General features: G+C 35.6%; 1 protein-coding gene across 14 annotated transcripts in view; it reads left to right on the forward strand.

Moving 5' to 3' along the window:
• LOC114648100 (myelin transcription factor 1-like protein) overlaps positions 1-13,650 on the forward strand; it is a 647,050-nt gene that overhangs the window by 98,482 nt on the left and 534,918 nt on the right. For all 14 annotated transcript variants that reach the window (XM_051925515.1, XM_051925514.1, XM_051925524.1 and 11 more), the window contains exon 2: positions 5,993-6,108. The gene's annotated coding sequence lies outside the window, so the exon portion shown is untranslated. The remainder of the gene's footprint in view (positions 1-5,992; positions 6,109-13,650) is intronic.

Genomic DNA, 13,650 nt, shown 5'->3' on the forward strand with positions numbered 1-13,650 from the left:
AGTTCAAGCTGTGCTTGATCAGTTTGTGCTGCGGAAAGATACGTCTAATAGGTTGAGTCCATTTGTTTCTTTTTTTGTGCACATTTAATGTTATAGATAGAAAGTATCACATTTTGAAACACATTCCTAGCAAAATGTTACTTTTACAGAATATTCAACTTGTATTTTGATCAACAGTTAAAATTAAAAATTATACAAGCTGAAATAACCCTATGATATAGCTGACTTTCTAGACATAACCCTGGCTTGGCAGACATATAGGCTAAGGGATAAAAACGACATGCTGTCTGCACTCTGTAATGCAAAATTTTTATAAGAAAAGCAGTGTAATTGCTTTAAAAAAATCATATTTATTACTTTGCTCTGTCAGAGACTGTCTTTGTAATCACTCTTCTTGTTTTGTGTGGGCTGTGCCAGGCTTCCTCATTTTCTACAGTTCATCAATACACAACTGATTTGAGGCTGAGCTGTATAATAATAAGCCTTTCAGCAACCGGGCCCGACACTTGCCTTGTAATTAAGGCCTTGATGGTTGATGGCAAATGAAAGAAAATGGCCTTGTTCTCAATTCCAGTGGCTGATTGCCGGTTCACGTTTTCACCTGAGTTTTCGACCCATTCTGCATTGTGCACATGATTGCTGGAGTGTGAGTAATTGCAGTACTGGCAGATGACATTTTCATGAAGCATACTCCGTGCTGCTCCAGAGGGAATTTGTACAATTTATGACTGGGAAGCTCATCAAATGCGGATTTAGGAAATGCCTGCGTATAAAATGGAAGAGCGCAACCAAATAGCCTTGGTTTTTCTTTTGACATTTACTTTTTGAGAAGAAAAAAAAACAATCTTTACCATAAAATTAATGCTCATTAAATTGTAAGAGAAATGCTAATAACTGCCTCCTTTATAATGAAACAAAACTAGTCCCAGGTTGTTTTCTGTGTGCCAAAGAATGTGCATCATTTCAAATAATTAGCTGCTTTGCTCCTACATTTGTTTACTACATAAGTAAACAAAAATAAGCCGAATGTAAAGTGCAAGGTCCATATTGTGTGCTGCTGTGTTACATAAAGTGGCTATTTAACAAGGAACTGCCTTTGCTGCTACTGCAGTTTACATTTTTAAATTTGTTGTCCTCATATTTTTTGAAAGTAGAGCATCCTTGTTTGTTCATTGAGGAAAATACACAGTAAATCTGCAGGATGAGCCTATTATTATAAAATCAAACTTGATACTAATCTGATTTATTTGGGCAGCATGTGCAGTAAAACTGCAACTGTCCTTCTTTAATCATTCGCGGTCTTATCTGTGTGATGCACCTCAGTACAATCAGATCAAAATACAAGTGCCAGCATCAGGTTTGCTGAAGCTGGATCAGAGTTTCTTTTGCATATGTAAAGCGGGCGGTCTAGGAGATTTGCCAGCGTCTTTTAACTTTGTGCCGCTGTAGATAGACCATTGGCATGATGGAACAGAGATTACACAAAGATGAATCATTAGTTCATTGATTTCTTATCACAACACTTTAATAATTACCTTGGCTTTGGTGTTAGTTATGCATCATATATACTGCCTTTTATTGTCTACACAAAGAAAAACAAAGTACATTTTTAAAAAATGCAGTAAACCTAAAACCGGATCCGAATGTAATGCACAGTATATAAAATATAAGTTTGCTGCTTTTGTTTATTCCCTTTTGTTCAGATATTTTTATAGTTTATCAATCAGATATCTCTTGTAAGATATTGTACTGTATTTCAAAATACTATTTCATTTTTGCTGAATTTTAAATTGGCTGGCACTGTGATGCAGTGGTTAAGGCTTTGGACTTCAAACCCTGAGGTGGTGGGTTCAAATCCTGCTACTGACACTGTGTGACTATGAGCAACTCACCTGACCGGCCTGTGCACCAATTGGAAAACCAAAAGAAATGTAACCAATGTTATCATAAGTGTTGCAAGTCACCTTGGATAAACGTGTCATTCAAACAAGTAAATGTAAAATGAATATAGTTCTGACTTAAAATGTGTTGTTACTTTACAAGAGTTCTCATTAATTACTTTGATGTAACCTTCCCCACTCTAAGCAAGTGTTTATAACTATGCACATAATCAACCTGGAGCCGTATCTGTTAAAAAAGAGAATCTTTATCCTTACAGTATACATACATTTATGCCAAAAAATACAACTCTGTTCCAAAACAAGAGCACAGATTTAGCAAGTGCTTTTTTGGCAGTGTATTCTAATTTTATGGAAATAAGTGTTTGTCTGATTTCTGCTCAGATATTGCGCTTATGAATAATGCATGATACCAGGGTTGCTGTTACAAGTCGCTGGTTATTGTCACTAGCTGTGGAACTGAAGTGGAAGATCCACTGCAAAGACATTCAGTTCAATCTGAAGATGTAGCACTTCATCAAAAACAAATGCATAAACTCACAACAGACTCAGCTATGTGTCTCTAACTTGATGCTTTATATTTGTAACAAAAGGACTACAATATTGTGTTGTCAGTATGCATTTTAATAGGTTGTTGATGTTTTCAGAATTAAATTACATATTATACCATTAAAATGAAATCAATAATTTGGAGTGTAGCCCCGAAATAAATATCCATTACAGGGTCATACGTGTCCAGTGCCTGTCACAGAAGCTTCAGGCTTAGGACAGTAATCATCCCTAAACTAGATTCAAGTCCATTTCAGGGCACACAACCACACTTGGTCTTAAACGGACAGTTTGGAGTGGCCCATTAACCTACTAAATGTGTCTCTGGGATGTGGGAGAACATGGGAATATGCTGCATGAAGAAAAAAAGATGAAAATAAGGAGAATATGCTAGACAGTGACCAGATTAGAGATTGAACCAGTGACCCAGTAACTGTGGGGCAGAAATGCTGGCAACTTTGATCTCTGACACTGAATAATTCTTAATGAACACATAAGTAATTATTAAGCTGACTTTAATTAAGAAACTAGTTAAAATGATGATATGCACATACAGTAAATAATATGCATTATACACTTGTAACATGCAAGCAGGGCTCTCATTAAACTGCATACCCAAGACAATAATCTGAAACTTGAAATGCATCAATTCCCGAATGTACATCCTCATCCTTTTGGTTTGTACTAATAACCCATTCTGTGATTAAGATTAACCACATATTATACAATTCTGAACATAGTTGCAAGTATATAACATAAACATTTTATACTAAAACACCAATGTGAATTGTAATCTTCACAGACCCTTTCAGACCCTTTAACTCCAGTTCTAGAATTTATGTTGACAAAACCTATTACAGACAATATCAGGTGCAAGGCAGGAGCCAAGCCAAGATGAGATACCAGCCGACCGCGGGGTCTGCTTACACAAATATCTACATTTGCACTCACAGCATTCCTACGAGGTTAAATTCAAAGTGGTTTCTGAGAGTCAAAAAGAGTGCAACCAGTTTGCTGTATTGGTACCCACCTGTGTGCATGTGTCACTTTTTTATATATATGAAATCAATAATTTGGAGTGTAGCCCTGATATATATATGTATATACTAGTCATTTAGCCTGTTACAATAACGGGCGCTAGAACAGTAGTGCTTAAACATTAATAGGAACAGTCTATATTAAATGGCAAGGGACTTTGACTTCATTCTTTTTGTTGGTCATATTTTTCTTTCTTTCAGCCTTTCTTTTGTTGATGTTTACTTGCTGAGCTGACCGTTCTTCGTGGGCTGCCGCCGTGTATTGTGTGTCTTTAATTTTCTGTGACAGTAATACTGTCTTATACGGCTCTATTCAATAAGGGCGCGCACAAAAAGGCGAGCTTCAAAAGGGCGACCTCAATTGAGCGCGGCGAATAAAGGTGTTCGTAGATAATTTAGTTCAAATGGCTCTGGAATATGTGAAGAGCAACAAAGGTGCAGATCTTTATTTACGTGCGCCTTTATTCGCTGTGCCCAATTGAGGTCGCCCTTTTGAGGCTCGCCTTTTTGTGCGCGCCCTTATTGAAGGATGCCTGTGCGCGCCCTTATTGAAGGATACCGTCTTGTACGTCCGCTGGCTTGTACGTCCGTAATATACCTTTAATTTTCTCTGGCGGTAATACAGGCGTGCGTGTCGGTAATATGCCTTTAATCTCCTCTGACTATAATACTGGCTGATATGTGGCTGTAATATGCGTCACTGTATTGTGTACCTTTAATTTCCTCTCGCAGTAATACTGGTTTGTATTTCCGTAAAACGCCTCTAACTTTCTCTGACAGTAATATCGCACATCGCACTGTGCCCCGCGCATGCGCACTTCATCAGAAGACACCCACACATGGACACCTAGACGCACATAGGGATTTTATATATATAGATATATATTTCTTGTAGCTTTTTCAGAGCTACCTTGTGACTTTCCGCTGCTTGATTACCACTTAAAGGGTTACATTTACATATTTATTTTACATATAGTGATACATCGAAGCAGTCTTTTTTTAGCCATGAAATCAATGCATTTTCAAATTATATACTTATGGATACAAATTGTAAAAAACTATACCTTTTATGACTTTTAATTTTCTTATGATTTGAACGCATCATAAAAATGAGGAAATCTATAATACAGCAAGAGAATCTCCAGCAGTAGATATCATCCGCCTACTCCAACAAAGAAACACCCACTGTACTGTATGAAATGTACTGTATAAAATGAAAAACATTTTAATCATAATGAAATACACTCATTTATAATTATTATACAAACACATACCATGGAAAAAATGAAACACAAGTAAATGTATTTATTGTTTTAATGCTTATTAGTGCTTTTTTATAGGTAATGTTAACTAATACACAGCAGAATGTTAGTTTGTTTGAATAATTTAAGATTGAACAATATAAAATGTCAAAAACATTTAAGAATTCAGAAATGTAACAAATACATGTGCCCTTTATTAATCCATTGTTTATAATATACACTATTGATAACAGTCTGAAAAATACACTAACGGCTTTGCTATATTTCTAATTCTGAGGTAGCAGCCATGTGCTATTAGAGGATTTATGGTAGTGCAGAGCTGCTGTAGCTGCTTAGTTTAGCTGATTATAAGCAGCGTGGCAAGCCCCTAAGGGTACCTTCATTTTTCCGACACACTCCACTGCTGCCCTATTAACACTTCGTCTGTTATCTCCGTACACTTGTTTTAATTAGTATCATTGAATTTGGAGCTGAACATAGAAAAAAATGCAATGGTTCAAAAAGCCCAAATGCATCTTTTTAAGCTGCCTTTCCTTTTAAACTCTTTTTATTTTCATTTATAGCAACAATTTCTTTGCCACCCTGCAGCCTGAGATAAGCCATGCTTACGTTTCTGCTTTGCCGCACTCGCTCATTAATGCAATTTTTAACCATTTGAAATCCAGATTGAATGGTGCGGTCAGGTTGTGCCTGTATTTCTTAAGAAAAATAGTTAATTGCCTGAATTGTAGCAACTGCAAAGTACTATTTTTATCTATATTAATGCATATCCTTTTGGCATGTAATGAACTGTTTTGAAGAGCAAGGAAATGTACCTGATGGTTTTTTAAAGGATGACATTTAAAGTCATACCACAATCTAGCATTGGGTCTAGCATTGTGATAATCAATGCTGTAATCTTACCCTTGCTCTTTGTGCTAATAATATAATTCTAGTTGCTTCAAGAGCTGTCACTCTCAAAATTGATACTTTTTCTTCTTAAGCAGCAATTGTCCTTACTCACTATGTTTTTTTATTATCATGTTTGGCTCTTTTAGCTGCCATTGCATAAAGAATGGTTCACAATTTAATTCCTGACATAATGATTTAAGAATAATGTAAATGCTATGACAAATGATCATCGTTGGTGTAGCTGAGCACTGATCTGCCATCTACATACTTTGCTTGTTTTTCTCATTGCATTCATGACTCTTTTCTGGTTACATTAATGCACACTTATTGCATTTTTTTTTTTTTTGCTTTGTAGAAAATGAATTTGGAGGAAAATTGGTGAAGCTTTTACAGCAGAGCAACAGTTGCCATTGCAGCCTGAGCAGAATAAGGTCTGGACCAAAGAGCAATTACACCCCCAAACGACTCCAGGTACATCTCACCTAAATATAGCTCTCTCCTAAGACTGTTGACAGCACTTCATTTTCTTCAGTGCCTTTCCCTTTTTTCTGTCCCCATCTGCCGCTATGTTCTTATCAGCCTAGCTCTTCATACTTATTTGAATATGCTTAAGAGGAGTTTATCTATGTTCACTTTTTTTGGGTGAGGCAAGGGGTTGAATAGCATTTTCAAAGCAAAAATATTTAATGATTTTGCAATTTTAGGTGTGATCTTTTTTATAATACAAAAGTAGCCGAGTGGTTCTAGTCACTTAATCCTTGAGACCAAGGTAAGGTGACTGTACAGAAAGCCATACTTGTTTTATTCTCTCAGAAAATCAGGGTGGCCTTGTTCAAGTATTTACTGGAACAGAATCCTTGAACAGAGATAATAAAATGTCCGCTAGTGTACAAATTAAATCAACAACTCCACAATTTTTACACAAAGGTATGTTGATTGTAGGCCCCCCTGTTTAAGTCTGTCACTAGCAGTGTAGAAAAATTTTGAATTTTAATTGAGTAATATTGTTGCTATACTACTCATACATATGTGAATTTAGGGTAAACTCTAGTTGGCTGTAGGGCTGCCTAAGATGAAAATACTTGAAAGCTATATCATGACAAATTGAAGAACACACTGTGCACTTCATACTGGCTAATTGTGCCAAATGACACTTTTGGATTTTGAAGTTTTATTTCGTATTGTGAAATATTAAATAGAAAGATGCTGATTTTGCTTCCATTGCTTCTTGTACTTTCTCTTTGTTTTTATGGATGCTAATTCACCCCTTATAAATTAAAGCAATATATTATTTTTGTTATTTAAACATCAAAAACAAATGGCTTTTTCTAATGAATGTGATTCTAATTATGTTAAATAAGCAACAGATATTTGATAGTAACAGAATGTATGAGGAGAGGAGTATGCGTTAATAAGTGCATACAGTCACAAATAATTGTACAGGATGTCCAACCAAATGGGCAACACAGGGTGCTTTGGTTTGTCTGTTAAGAGTGGCCTACAAGTTAGGGCAAGGTTTTGCTCTTTTCCGTGCATAAATTCATCTTCTAATGGTATGCAGTGCAATTTTGGGAGGGATATTGTCCTGTAATTAATGGGAATAAGTGATGGAATCAAAATCAGGCCAAGAATATATGGGAATGGGTGGCTGCTGTGTATTTACTTATACTGATAATGATATCATAATATAGTTGTACATCCTTTTCCCTTCTAATTTATTACATTATTGATTATTTTTTATGATTGATGCTAGTTAACATGAGCACTATAATTCAGACAACAGAACTGAATATGATTTCCAAAAAAATGACTATTGTAGAAGTAGGGGAAGCATGATGAAAGGTTCATTCAAGCTGGAAGAAGCTTCTTTACAGATGATTAAACCTGTCTTTCTTAGTGATGACATGCCTGCTGTCTGCTTTCAAGCTCTTTTTGTCACGCCCCCTCCTCTGCTGACAGCATCTTTTGCTGCTGGGCGTTGATAATTAATCAGTCAGGTACTTCAGCAAGTCTTGCATGATTACTAATCGATCTGTCATTGAGGGCTTTGTTTTTTAGTGTCCTGGAATTTTCCGTGTATGTGATTACTCATGTTTTGGACCTTTGCTGTAATTTTTTTCATAGTTAAACTTTGCCTACCTGTTCTCTGCTAGTGCATGTACCAACTCTTACTTTACCTAAAGAAATGTCGTCATCTTTATTGGAAATGCCTGCTTCTTGGTTTCTAGTTATCCATAAACAATGCATACTATGGCTTCTCTTAACCTCTGGACTTCAAGAGACCTCTGTGTTTATGAAACACTTGCAACACCTTACAGATGAACACGGACATTAAAGAAGTGGTGAAGATCTGTTACGGAGAATGTAAGGTTCTGGCACCTTAACAACACGATTGAGTCTTGATGAATGATTTTTGAGGATTCCATGTAGTTCTCAGCCATATTTTTCTGTTGTAGGTGGCATCTGAATTCAATGAGGATATTTACTGAACTGACAATAACTCTACTATAACAAGTCATATCTTTAATATGCTTCAAGAAATGTTAAGAAGAACCAGTAGATTTGTGTTTGTTGTGTTACCTTCTGTTTATAGTTTTATCTGTGAGTCTGTGAGTTGTAATTTTAATTTTAGAGAGTTATATCTTCTCTCATCTTCAAGGAGATTTGCCTCTTTGCCACGGTGACCTTACACAGTTTTTTGTTGAGTTAAAGCTGCCATCCATTTTGACCAATAGTGTAAAAATTCCCTACATTATTATATTTTTAAAATTGGTCAGGTATACTCATGGGAACTGGCATAACGAACACCCCCAGACATAAAGAGCCCTCTTATCTGTCCTTCATGGAGCCAGCCACAAAAATATATATTTATTTTTCAAAAATAAAAAAGCTTTTCTGAATTTTTAGGCTTAACAAAGGAATGTGAAACTGGAGTCGCATGAAGATACAGGCAACAGATGCGTGAATACAGTAATAATGGAAATCTACATAAGACATTTCACTTTTTAAAGCAAGCAATTGGCACAACAACCCATTGCCAAACTGTACCAAAGATAACATATGTGCTTACTGTACATCATAAGTGAAAGGCATAACTGGGAAAATGGTACCAGGGTCTTTAACAGAGTAGAATAGTGTATGTCAGGTGAAGTGAGCATTGCAACGACACAGATAGAAGGCTTCTTCTCCTTGTCCTCCTTCCCCACCTCTCCCATTGTAGAAGACCACAAGTTTATTAATAAAGACCCAGGTGGAAATAATATCATGCATTATTTGAAAAGAAGTAAGTAAATAATTACATTGAGATCAAAATGTTTCATTATCGATATGTTAATAGCACAGCACTTTTCCTATGAATTGCAACAACTTATCTATGCACGGCACAGATTTAATTTGCTCTCCAAAAAATGTTTCTTTAAATAATTTCTGACTTTAATGGACGGACAGGCCAGTGGAACACCCATGCAACATTTTTCTATGGGCCGACTGAATAAAAGAAAAAATGTTGAATGCAGGAAATTGTTAATGATTTATCAGGATGCCATTAGTACAGTACTGGGTTGCTGTGCTAAAGACGTTTTTTTATATATTTTCATTATAGTTACTTTTATGATTAATGGTGTCCTGATTTAGTGTATTTAATTCAGCTAAAAACAACTATTGTTGTTTCAGATTGTTATTCTTTCTCATGAATGCCATTTTGCAGTGCCCAACATACAATCTTGAGTTTAATTTTTGAAACCAAAAAATGCTGCATTCACACTGCAGCTCGATTCTCATTTTTTCAGTTCTTCATGACACTGATATGATAAGATTTACTCTACTCTACCCATCCAAACTCATCCCACTACACTCTCACCAGTCCTATCGCTTGTGCTGTGGGCCAAATGTTTCTATATACGGAACACCAGCAGTGATATACAATATATGCTGAAACCAACAGCTATGGCTTTTTGTTTCTTTTTTTTTTTTTTTTTTATTTTAATTGAATGTATTTAAAGCATGTAATATCCCATATAATCAAGTTAAACTTAACAAAACTAAATTTAAGTCAACCCCCACCCATGAGAAAGAGAGAAAGGCCAACAGCCAGAGTAAAACATTGGAGAGTAGTAGAGAGAGAAAGGAGTCTTTCTCCCCAATATAAATGCTAAATCTAAAATATTATTGATTAGACGCTGCCAGGTTTTAAAAAAGTTTTGAAGAGATCCTCTAAAAGAGAATTTGATTTTTCCAGTTTCAAATAGTATATAACATCAGTTACCCAATGACTAAAAAGAGGTGGGTTAGGATTCTTCCGGTTGAACAAGATAAGTCTACATGCTAATAGTGAAGTAAAGGCAATTACAGTTTGTTTGTCCTTCTCACTTTAAGTCCATCTGGGAATACACCAAACACAGCTGTTAATGGATTAGGAGAGATTGTGACACCAAGGCTGTCTGAAAAGCATTTAAAGATTTTGGTCCAAAATGATGTTAATTTGGTACATACCCAAAACATGTGGCCTGGTGAAGCTGGAGCTTGATTGCAACGTTCACAGTTTGGATCTTGCCCTGGAAACATTTTGGACAATTTTAAACGAGATAAATGTGCTTGATAAAAAAAATTAAAGTTGAATAAGTGAATGCTTTGCACATAGGGAGCTAGAGTGAATTCTGTGCATGGCTGCCTTCCACTCCTTTTCTGAAATGCTGAGTAAGAGATCCTTTTCCCACTGTACTTTGGGAGGTTTAAAAGGAAGGGACTTTAAAATGGTTTTATATCCTGTCTGAGTCTTCAAGACTGATCAATATCTCTTCTGGAACAAAAATAGGTGGGAGGTGAGGAAAACTGGGCAGATTTTGTTTAGCAAAGTTTCTAATTTGGAGATAGTGAAAAAATTGTGTTGATGGGAAACTAAATTTAGAGTGTAATTGCAGATAGGATGCAAAGACATTATTTATATACAAATCTCTAAATGATATAATCCTATAAGTTTTCCACACATTAAAAACCTGGTTTAGTTTGAGAGGGTGGAAAAAGGTGGTTATCATAGTAAAATAACAATTCTCTAAATTGAAGTGCTTCCTACATTGGTTCCATATTCTGAGTGAATGAAGGAGACTTGGGTTGTTAGTATATTGACGATACTTTGTATTTACTGGTGTACAAAGCAAGGAATATAAAGAAGTACTGCAGGATTTCATTTCTATTGCAGACCAAGCTTGTGTGTGTTCATCTTTTTTTGTCAGTGTCCAGGTGTGTATACTGTAGCTTGTATGTTTGCCACCCAGTAATAAAATTGAAAATTAGGTAGAGCCATGCCTCCTTCTGATTTAGGTCGTTGTAAGGTTGCCCTTTGGATTGCATGGATATTTTGAATCCCAAATAAATGATGTTATGATTTAATCTAATTTCTTTAAAAAATTATTTGTTAATGTATATGGGTTGGCTGGGATTGGCTCCGGCAGACCCCCGTGACCCTGTGTTCGGATTCAGCGGGTTGGAAAATGGATGGATGGATGGATGTATATGGGGATGTGTTGTAATAGAAACAGAAGCTTAGGGAGCATATTCATCTTGATAGTGTTAATTTTCCCTGCTAAAGTAAGATGAAGGGTAGACCATTTATGCAGGTCTTGTTTAATTTTGTCCATGCAAACAGCAAAATTTTGCTAAAAAAGAGCTTTATATTTACTTGTGATGTTTACCCCTAGATATTTAAGATAATCTGCAATAATTAAAGGGAAGGTGTCCAATCTAATGCTGTTTGCTAGAGAATTCACTGGAAAAAGCACACTTTTGTTCAAATTAATTATGTTTTGAAATAGTACTGTTAGAGCTGCAGGCACTGAATTTTGTGGGTCTGATATATACAGTACCATATCATCTGCATATAGTGATATTTTTGTTTCTAATTCTCATCCTCACCATTACAACCTTAAAAATGTGTAGACATTCTGCACTAGAGCAATGTGAAGTAATGCAGCAACCAGCATCTATTAGTATGCCTCTGTCTCACAAAATTGTTTATTTCATTTTGCACATTTGGGGCACATTCAGAATAGACTGTACTCAAATTAGATTTGGATCAGATGTATATTTAATTGAAGTAGTCAAAAAAATATCACATATGGGGCGAAAATAAAGATAGAGCAACGTTTGGCATGCAGGATGAATATAGCCTTAAAAGGCTTACACTTCTTCAGACAAAGACTGCTTTTTTAAAACAATGACATCCAAAAAACATTAAATGTGTGAAAACATTAAAAATGGGAATGTCAAATCAGAGTTGTACTGTAAATTATTTTTGAGGGTGGTAGCATGAATTTTGTGTTATGCCAGTGTTCAAGGGCAAGTGCTGTTTGGATTCCTGGAAATGTGTATTATGGGAAAATCTCTTTCTTTCAATAAAAGTTCCATGTTGTGTGAGAATCACCAGAGAGAAAAGCTGTAGTGTCAACTAAGATACTGACTATAATACTAAAGAAAGATATAACTAATTATTGTACCAAGATCTGGATGCATTGTAATATTTTACACATTTTTTATAGCAGGAATATGATTAACTCAGGGTTACTATGTGGTTGAAAATTCAACACTAGAGATGAGAGCCAGCTAAGTACCCTTTCAAAATATTTTGCTGAATAAGCAAGAGACACCATTACTGGATTCCCTTAGATTTTGTTTTAGACTTGCATTTTGCCTATTCTGGTCTGGACGAGTCTGGAAATTTTGTCTTGAAAACAAGGCACTGGGAACTTTTTCTCACTGCCTGCTTTCTATTGTTTATATCCTCTTGTTGCTGAGTGAAAAGTGTTTTTTTAATAAATTAACTGGTCAGCTACTTCAATAACTGTAAATGATCGCTAGACGTATCGTAATTTTGTATTTAGTATCATGTGTCTTATTGTTTTCCATTTTGCGATTATTTGTATTCTAGGATTTTGACTTTATATTTCACTTATATAATTTGCTCATTCCTTCTGCTCATTCCTTGGTTACTTGTAGGCTGTGCAATAATTTATACTCTCGATCATGCTTACTTATCTCTGTGTTATACTTCATCTTTAGGAACTCCAACTGCTTTTCGTTTGTGCCTTTTGTCTACTGTTGCCTGTTGACAGGAATTATTTATATTAATATTCGACTTACTTTGGTCTTACTCAGTGCTTTCTCTTTGATTCCTCCATTTTTGCTTTGTTTAAAACATTAGATTTATGATATTTTCACTTGTGCTTATTTTTTATCTGCTGAGACATAGCCCCTGGTTTTGCATGTGCTGCATTCAACTATTTTTGAGTACACCTACAGATTTGAATTTTATATTAAACATTCAACTTACTAAAATTTTCCTCGCTTTGAACATATAATCTCAGGGTGCCAGACACTCTCATCTGTGAATACACATTTTAATATTGCTACTAGCTACTGAACTACTTTCATGTTCAACAAAGATTTCAGTTCTCAAAATAGCCTCACATTAAAGAAGGGGATAGACCCAAGTGCTTAACTAGAGGTGAAGATCTGGAGTAGACTGGATTGAGCATGCCTTTAACCAACAACTTGAGTCATCTCCTCTCCAATTTATGGTCCATCCTATACATCCCATCTTAATACTCTAGTTCCATGGCATAATGCTTATGGTGATGGAATACGTGGATTTGGAAGAAAGAGAAAAGCTCTGGTCTGAAAATGGAAGCTTGAGAGATCATGATTTTTTCATGTTTTTTAGCTTTATGTCACAGCAGTTTCTTGGCATATCAAACCATTTCTTAGACTGGGAGTTTATTATTTGTTGATATGGGTAGGATTGCCTATGAAATGTCATTTACAGGTCGTAGAAGGTATTGAATTATATTTGTCATTAATTGCAAAGTGTTGCATCCATTTTGTAGCCAGTGCCAAAGTGAATACTCTAACTTGTTTCATTTTGTGGTGAGTGCTTCAGATTAACAGAACAATTCAATTAACTTAGGTATGGTTTTAGATGCTTGATCTTCCATGTGTCACAGAAAAATATACTGGACTGTA

The sequence above is a fragment of the Erpetoichthys calabaricus genome, chromosome 3, assembly GCF_900747795.2.
Source record: "Erpetoichthys calabaricus chromosome 3, fErpCal1.3, whole genome shotgun sequence".
NCBI classification, from domain to species: domain Eukaryota; kingdom Metazoa; phylum Chordata; class Cladistia; order Polypteriformes; family Polypteridae; genus Erpetoichthys; species Erpetoichthys calabaricus.